This window comes from Macrobrachium nipponense, chromosome 17, assembly GCF_015104395.2.
Source record: "Macrobrachium nipponense isolate FS-2020 chromosome 17, ASM1510439v2, whole genome shotgun sequence".
Classification (NCBI taxonomy): Eukaryota; Metazoa; Arthropoda; class Malacostraca; order Decapoda; family Palaemonidae; genus Macrobrachium; species Macrobrachium nipponense.
This window is the reverse complement of record NC_087210.1, coordinates 857323-867322: the sequence shown is the minus strand read 5'-3', so window position 1 is coordinate 867322 and position 10000 is coordinate 857323. Positions and strand designations below refer to the sequence as shown.

Below are 10000 nucleotides of genomic sequence, written 5' to 3'. Positions count from 1 at the left end.
AGGGTATATATATATATATATATATATATATATATATATATATATATATATATATATATGAATAACTTGATCACGAAGTATATAAAACGTGATCCTATGTATAAATAAAGGTATTTTTGCCACGAAGGAAAAAATGAAAAAACGAGTTGGCCGAGTACTTTCGGTCCTATTCGGAACGAAAGTACTCGGCCAACTCGTTTTTTCATTTTTTTCCTTCGTGGCAAAAAACCTTTATATATATATATATATATATATATACATCCTATATATATATATATATACTATATATAAACACATATATATAATATACATAATTATACATATATATATATATTCTTATATATATATAGTATATATATGGTTATATATATATATATATATATACTATATATATAATATATATATATATATATATATATATATAACACTACTTGATAAAGGTGGAAGTCAGCCCACCGAAATTATGGTACTTAGTAAAAAACGTTTAAACCTAGAGTACTTTAATGTGTCATTTGTAATTGAGGCGTATCCTGTATGTAATATATATATATATATATATATATATATATATATATATATATATATATATATATATATATATATATAATATATACATATATACATATATATATATATATATAATATATATGTATATATATATATATATATATATATATATATATATATATATATCTATCTATCTATATCTATCTATATCTATCTATCTATCTATCTATCTATCTATCTATCTATCTTATCTATCTATTCTATCTTATCTATCTATATATATATATATATATATAGTACATATATATATATATATATATATATATATAATATATATATTATATATACACACAAACACATAAACCAATCCACACAAACTTTTTTCCATTGATCTCTCCATCACAGGGAAAAACAAAACCAGCATCCTGAGCAAAAAAAATCCATAATTGCTGGCTGCCCGCCACCAACTTTATGCCTGTAACCAGACACTCTCTCTCTCTCTCTCTCTCTCTCTCTCTTCTCTCTCTCTCTCTCTCTCTCTCTCTATCTCTGTCTCTCCTCGTGAATGAGCCTCATTATCTCACGCTAATGGGTTCTCGAAGAAGTCGCTCCCGCGAGTTATTCCCGGTTTCAATTTCGTCACTTAATTTTGTTATGTATTAGACATAACTCGAAATGATGCGTATCTTTCAAGAGAGGTTAAACTTCAAATAAGCTTCCAGTGGATGCTGGTGTTTTTGTATTTATTGTTCCCCAGAACCTTAAGATATTACTGTTAAAATCAAGCTAATGAATTCCCACGAACGACCTCTAAATAATATGGTATTCTCATATAATATATATTTTTTATATAATTATCTATTTGTGGGTTTTATTTCTTCTTTTTTGATAAGTGGGATCTCGTCTTCCTGTATTTCACTTTGTTTCATCTTAAGGGTTCTTAATGAACTTCTTATCATTCTTTGGAAGCTTGAATTTCATCTATTGAATATAATAACATAATAATAGTAATAATCTTACTATACTATAATAGGAGTTATGTCTGTCCATCCGTCAGTCTGTCCTTCAGTCACGGCCAAACGGCTGGTCCGATGGGGATGAAACTTGGCAGGGTTATAGTGGGGACCCCTTAGATGGTTTATAATGGTGTTTCATCCTACCTCCTCCCCCCACCCACTCTGAAGGGGGTGGGGATGAGAAGGGATTCCCTGAAACGGAGCTGGTTCTGCCCGTGAAACGGGGCTGGATATGCCCGTGGACTTAGTTATTTTACGAATTCATCATACATAATAGTTGATAAACACTAGCGAGTTACTTATATAAAGCAGCAGATGAATATGCTCTTAGTAAGGAATAGCAAATAATAGTGTATGAAATGGGATGGTAATTATTTTTTTTCTTAATTATTTATTTATTATTATTATGATAATCTTTTTTTGTCTATCACAGTCCTCCAATTTGACTGGGTGGTTTTTATAATGTGGGGTTCCTAGTTGCATCCTGCCTCTTTATGAGTCCATAATTTTTCTCACCATTTGTGCTGTTCCTAGTAGCATACTTCTGTGCATAAGTCCTGGAGCTACTTTGGCATCTAGTTTTTCCATGTTCCTTTTCTTGGATTGGGATTGCCTAGTGTTCCTATGATGATGGGTACAATTTCCACTGGCGCATTTTTTTCTCTTTCTTTCGCATCTACTCTGGCGTCCTTTGGTATTGCGACATCGATGAGTGATACTTTCTTCTTGAGTTTGTAAATCAACGTCACGTCTGGTCTATTGGCACGTATCACCCTATCTGTTCCTGATACCCTAGTCCCAGATGATCTTTGCCTGATAATTTTTTGTAACTCCTTCAGGTTGGTGCTTGTACCACTTATTACTGCAAGGTAGTTGGTGTTTCTTGCACAAGCTCCAGTGGAGGGCTTTTGCCACTGAATCATGCCTCTTTTTGTACATGTTCTGTGCAAGTGCCGGGCATTTATTATTATTAATATTATTATTATTATTATTATTTTTTTTTTTTGCTCTATCACAGTCCTCCAATTCGACTGGGTGGTATTTATAGTGAGGGGTTCCTGGTTGCATCCTGCCTCCTTAGGAGTCCATCACTTTTCTTACTATGTGCACCATTTCTAGGATCACACTCTTCTGCATGAGTCCTGGAGCTACTTCAGCCTCTAGTTTTTCTAGATTCTTTTTCAGGGATCTTGGGATCGTGCCTAGTGTTCCTATGATTATGGGTACAATTTCCACTGGCACATCCCATATCCTTCTTATTTCTATTTTCAGATCTTGATACTTATCCATTTTTTTTCTCTCTTTCTCTTCAACTCTGGTGTCCCATGGTATTGCGACATCAATGAGTGATACTTTCTTCTTGATTTTGTCAATCAACGTCACGTCTGGTCTGTTTGCACGTATCACCCTATCTGTTCTGATACCATAGTCCTAGAGGATCTTTGCCTGATCGTTTTCTATCACTCCTTCAGGTTGGTGCTCGTACCACTTATTACTGCAGGGTAGCTGATGTGTCTTCCACAGGCTCCAGTGGAGGGCTTTTGCCACTGAATCATGCCTCTTTTTGTACTGGTTCTGTGCAAGTGCCGCATATTCGCTTGCTATGTGGTTTATGGTTTCATTTTTCGTATTACACTTCCTACATATGGGAGAGATGTTATTTCCGTCTATCGTTCTTTGAACATATCTGGTTCTTAAGGCCTGATCTTGTGCACTGTTATCATTCTTTCAGTTTCCTTCTTTAGCTCTCCCCTCAGTAGCCATTCCCACATGTCATCGCTGGCTAGTTCTTTAGTCTGTCTCATGTATTGTCCATGCATTGGTTTGTTGTGCCAGTCCTCTGTTCTGTTTGTCATTGTCCTTTCTCTGCATATTTCTGGGTCTTCATCTACTTTTATTAGTCCTTCTTCCCATGCACTCTTTAGCCACTCGTCTTCACTGGTTTTCAAATATTGCCCCAGTGCTCTGTTCTCGATGTTGACGCAGTCCTCTATACTTAGTAGTACTCTATACTTAGTAGTCCTCTCCCTCCTTCCTTTTGTGTTATGTATAGTCTGTCTGTATTTGCTCTTGGGTGTAGTGCTTTGTGTATTGTCATATGTTTCCTGGTTTTCTGATCTATGCTGTGGAGTTCTGCCTTCGTCCATTCCACTATTCCTGCGCTGTATCTGATTACTGGCACTGCCCCAAGTTTGTGTTTCTGGGCTTTTATCATATTTTCCCGGCGTTGAGTTTTGACTTGAGTATCGCCTTGAGTCTCTGCATATATTCTTTCCTGATCGTGTCCTTCATCTCTTGGTGTTTTATATCCCCTCCTTCCATTATTCCCAGGTATTTGTATCCTGTCTCATCTATGTGTTTGATGTTGCTCCCATCTGGTAGCTTTATCCCTTCAGTTCTTGTTACTTTGCCCTTTTGTATGTTGACTAAGGCGCATTTTTCTATTCCAGACTCCATCCTGATGTCCCCAGATACAATCCTTACAGTCTGGATTAGGGTATCTATTTCCTTGATGCTCTTACCATACAGCTTGATGTCGTCCATGAACATCAGATGGTTAATTCTGTTGCCTCTTTTCTTGAGTTGGTACCCGGCATCCATCTTCTGTAGTACTTTTGTCATGGGAATCATGGCTACTACAAAGAGTAGTGGGGACAGTGAGTCTCCCTGGAAGATCACTCTCCTGATATTAACCTCTGCTAGTCTTATTCCAGAGCTTGTAAGTGTATGCCAGTTGTGCATTGTATTTTTGAGGAAGCTGATGGTGTTTTCCTCTGCCCCATATATTTTCAGGCATTCTATTAGCCATGTGTGTGGTATCATGTCGAAGGCTTTCTTGTCTATCCATGCCATGCTTAGGTTGGTTTTTCCTTCTCCTTACTGTTCTTCATTACCATTTTGTCTATCAGGAGCTGGTCTTTTGTGCCTACACTTCCTCTGCAGCCTTTCTGTTGGTGGGGATGGCGTTTGTCTCCTCTAGGTAGTTGTACAGCCTTTCACTGATGATACCTGTTAGTAACTTCCACATTATTGGTAGGCAGGTGATAGGCCTGTAGTTACTGGCTATATTTCCCTTACTCTTGTCTTTTTGTACTAAGGATGTCCTTCCTGTGGTCATCCATTTGGGTGCATGGTGATTTGAGATACAATGCTGGAGTTGTTCTGCTATTCGTGGGTGTAGGTCCTTGAAGTTTTGAGCCAGTATCCATGGACTTCATCGGGACCTGTGGCTTTCCAGTTTGGCATCTTCTTTAGTTGGTGTCTGACTGTGTCTGTCGTGATCTCTTTGAATCTTTGTTTTATTCGCCCTGTTTCTTCTTCCTTGACTTCCTGGAGCCATGTTGCATGTTTGTTGTGTGAAACCGGATTGCTCCATATGTTTTCCCAGAGTCTCTTACTTGGTTCGGCTTCAGGAAATTCTTGGTGGTTGTCTTCCCCTCTTAGTTGGCTGTATAGTCTTTTCTGGTTAGTTCTGAATAGTTTATTCTGTTGGTATCCCTTATTCCTGTCATGTACCGTTGGATCTTATGTGCTTTGGCCTTAAGCCTCTGTTTTACATCTTCTATTGTGTTGTTTAGTCCCCTCTCTTGTACTTTGTATTTCTCGTTGAGTTCCTCCCTTGTTTTCTTGCTTCTTAGCCTTTTTTCTGCCATCTCTTTCAGTTTACTCAAGCCAGATCTCATCACCGGCCATGATTTGCTTTTCCAGGCGCCTTTTCAAAGGAGGTTGCTGTTTTGGTTTCTGTTGGGTTGGTTGTAATGGTGGTGTTGGTGTTCGTATCCCCATCAGTTCTGCTACTAATCTTGCTCCTGCATATGCCAAGTTATTTGTTTTTGTGACACTGGTGGTGTGTATTATGCCCATTATTTCATTGACCTCTCTTGTTTTCTCCCTTAATTTCTTGGTGTTGTATGCTTTCATGGAGGGGATCTTTGTTCTCTCTGTATCTGGCTCCATCCATTGTGTAATCTTTTCTACCCATTCCGTCCTCTCTGTTACTTCGTCGGTGTTTCTTCGTGTGTCGTTGTTTAATACCTCATCATCCCTGTCATCTTCTGTGGCATCGTCTCTCAGTTCGTCTTCGTGTAATTCGTTGTCGTGTGACATTTCCCTTTCCAGTTCTTCCGCTTTCGTTTCTGTTGGGAGAGCCAGTTCTTTTTCTTTATGTTCCTTACTTGGTCTGCCAGCCTCTGCTCTGTTTGTGGGGGGTGTTATTCCTCTCATTCCAGTGTTGACCAACCTTCTTCTATGTCCTCTCTCCTCCTCGGGTTGCTTCTGATGTAGCATCTCCATATTTTCCTTATTTTCTTCTCTTGTCCATTTCTTCCTTTGGTTTGCTTCTGTAGCTCTAATCTCAGGGCTGTTGTTACTGTCGTTGTGGTGGTCAGTTGCTGGATTGACGACCTCCAAGTACCTGACCGTCTTCCCCTTCAATTGGGTTGAAGGATACCTGGCTGCCGGACGAAGCTCTCTGTTGCCAGAGCTTCCATTTACGTCGTTGTCGTTTATTCCTTCATTTCTTTCCATCATTGCTGAGTTTTGCTATTTAACCCATAGCTGGACCCTACCCCATCAGGGATAGGTGCTCATTTACAGCTGAGTAGACTGAGGAAATTATGGTAAAGATCCTTTCCCAAGGGATCAACACCGAGGAGAACGGTCACCCATCCAACGACTGACCAGCCCCAATGTTGCTTAACCAGTCGATTGACGACCTATTATTATTATTATTATTCAGAGGATGGAACAAGCCCACTAGGGTCCACCGACTTGAAATTCAAGCTTCCAAAGAATATGGTGTTCATTAGGAAGGAGGAACAGGTGGTAAAGGTAAATGCAGAAAGAAGATATTTCACTTATTAAAACAAAATGTTTAACTAAAATATGAAATTACATTGAGGGAAAAAAAAGGGGCATTTAGACCAATTTTTCTCTACCGGACGAAATCTTTTGTCATTTCAACCCTAGCGTCGACTGTGAGGCAATCAGGAAATCTAAAAAGTAAACTTCTGTTCTTCGTAACTTCTAGGAACAGTCAAGTGTGTAGTTTTGTGTCTGTAAAGTGTTTTTTTAACCTGTCCAAAGTTTTTTTTCTTCAGCTGTTTATTCCATCCATCAGCAGAGTAGGTAAACAAACAGGCTTTGGCTTTCTTTCATCTTCTTTTTTTCAGAGCAAATAAACTGTGAAAGTTACATCCTTCTTCTGTGATTTGGTACATTCCCGTTCATTTCAGATTTTATTATTATTATTTTCTTACCAGCTCTACTGAATTTATTATTTTCTTACCAGCTCTATTGAATTTAATATATATTTTACCAGCTCTACTGAATTTAATATATATATTTTACCAGCTCTACTGAATTTATTATTTTTTTGCCGCCTATACTGAATTTATTATTTTTTACCAGCTCTACTAAATTTGTTATTTTTTTTTACCAATTCTATATATACACATTATACATACATATATGGCAACCATTTTTAATATACATTTACACAGCAACAATCTGACCTTCAGACATGGGCTCAGTAAATTGCTCGAGTATTAGAATATGATTCTTTGAATATTTTTAAATTGTCATCACTTAGAAGCTTTTTCCTCTCGTTCAACTTCACTCATATTTCTCCCTGTTGTCCATAATTTGCTTACGTCTGTATCTATTCATTTGTTGATTTGTTAATTTATTATTAACTTCTGTTTAGTTCGTTCAAATGAACGCCATAATATACTTTGGAAGCTTTAGAATTTCAAGTCTGTGGCTCCTGTGGTGGGCTTATTCCATATGAATTGGGTTCATTCTAAATAATAATAATAATAATAATAATAATAATAATAATAATAATAATAATAATAATAATAATAATAATAATAATAATAATAATATGTTAACAGAACAGATAGGGCAATACGTTCAAATAGACCAGACATGGCGTTGATTGACAAAATTATGAAGAAAGTATCACTCCCCGATGTCGCAATACCAGAGTAGATGAGAAAGAAAAAAAATTATAAGTATCAAGAACTGAAAATGGAAATAAGGATATGGGATATAGCAGTGGAAATTGTACCCATAATCATAGGGACACTTGGAGGCACGATCCCAAGATCCCTGAAGAGGAACCTGGAAAAATAGATGCCGAAGCAGCTCCAGGACTCATGCAGAAGAGTGTGATCCAAGAAACAGCGCACATAGTGAGTAAAGTGATGGTGGATTCCTAAGGAGGCAGGATGGAACCCGGAACCCCACACTATAAAAACCACCCAGTCGAATAGGATGACTGAGATAGACAATAATAATAATAATAATAATAATAATAATAATAATAATAATAATAATAAATCTGTATTTTTAGCACCAGACCATATACATGGAATATACAAAGAAGGGTCATTACGTTAGATACATACAAACTGAATACTCGAGTTAATACAAGGCGTAATCCGACCTCCAGCTTGCTAGGGACACAAGAAAGATCTTCCCCTCACGGATAAGTTGTAAACATTATTCTTAACGTAAATTAAAACGTGCTAAAATCTACGATGAAATAGATCCTTGTTTCACCAACGAAAATTAAAATAAATACACCATATGTTATTTGAAATAATTGCTCTGAACTGTTTGAAATGCACACTATTTTTTTCATATATTCGTTCTAATAAATAAAGCATAAATATCCTATCCTAAAATTCTTGTTTCTTTAACTCAACGCGAAACACCTTTTCCAAACCTTTTTAGGCTCTTCCACAGACCTTTCGCACCCCCCCCCCCCCCCCCCCCCCCCCCCCACCCCCCCCCCCCCCCCCCCTAACCACCACCACCACCAACAACAACAACAGCAAAGTAGTTCGTAGGCTTACTCTCCGAGTAAGCAAAAAATGAGGATTTCAAATCCATTTTCGTTATCATATACCAGACTCGCGTCAAATTCTAACAACGACACATTACTGAGAAACTCTTCAACCATTCTGTATGTAGATGCGTTAAGTAATGTAAGCAACAGGAAAAGTTATAAGTAAGTAAGTAAGTAACGAGCCAGGAAATGATTACGTAACAACTGGAACCAATCAATTCCTTCTTGTTTTTGCCCAGAGGGATAAAAAAAAAAAAAACATATTTATTCATCACGCGATCTCTCTGTGTTAAGTATCTGTATCTCCCCAGCTCTGGGACAGCATCGGAATCGATAATACCCACTTCCTCCAACCCCTTTCCACTACCGTCACCCCTCAAATTACACACCTCGACTCTATTGACATCTTCATCAGCTCCAACGTGATCTTGTCGACGTCAAATTGATGATACTCACACACACACAGACGCACACACAGACGCACACAAACAAACTTCGAATTCGCTAGTGACAGAACAAACAAGAGTTCTTGGGAGATGATGGGACGCCCACCTGAGATGACGCGGATGCTGAGGGATAGAGAGAGAGAGAGAGAGAGAGAGAGAGCAGATGAGTAGAGATCCTACAAAGAAATGGGGGCTGATGCTACGTGTATATATATATTTATTATATATATAATTATATTACATTATAATTATATTAATTATATATATATAATATATATAATTATGTATTAGATGGGTTGCTTACCAAGGGTACCGGTGACCTTCACTCTAAAAGTATTATGACTGCAGGGTGGTCAGTGGGTTTTAAGTTAATTTTCTGTATTAATATATTTATTAATATATATTATTATAATAATATATATATATAATATATATATATAATATATATATATATATACAGAAAATTAACTTAAACCAATTGACCACTGCAGTCATCAATACTTTAGAGTGAAGGTCACACCGTAACCCTAGGTCAAAGCACCCATCTATATGTCACCATCCATTAGTCCTCTATTTTGAACATTATTGAAAACTCTGGACTTATATCGAATATTTCTAGAAGAACCTCGAATGTTCAAGCAAAAAAGCATTGTATAACTATACTCATACAATTCTCCTCTTATTTCAAGGATTTATTGCATTTTATCAGATTATTAATTTGTTCATTTATTTTTTTAATTAGAGCTTTTATTTCTGTATTTTACTTTACCCTCCGTTACTGCTTTCAAATGGACGCTAATATTCACTGGAAGCTTTAGAATTTCAAGTCAGTGGCTCTTGTGGTGGGCTTGCTAAATATGAATAACGTACTTCAGCTTCTGAACAACAACAACAACAACAACAACAACAATAATAGATAGAAAACGATCACGCAAAGATCCTCTGGGACTATGGTATCAGAACGGATAGGGTGATACGTGCAAACAGACCAGCAACGTGACGTTGATTGACAAGTCAAAGAAGAAAGTATCACTCATTTGATGTCGCAATACCATGGGACACCAGAGTTGAAGAGAAAGAGAGGAAAAAATGGATAAGTATCAAGATCTGAAAATAGAAATAAGAAGGATATGGGATATGCCAGTGGAAATCATACCCATAATCATAGGAGCACTAGG

At 37.1% G+C, this 10000-nt stretch overlaps 1 protein-coding gene across 1 annotated transcript in view; it reads left to right on the top strand.

Annotated features, from left to right (window-relative positions):
* LOC135195987 (hemicentin-1-like) overlaps nt 1–10000 on the top strand; it is a 405661-nt gene that overhangs the window by 290579 nt on the left and 105082 nt on the right.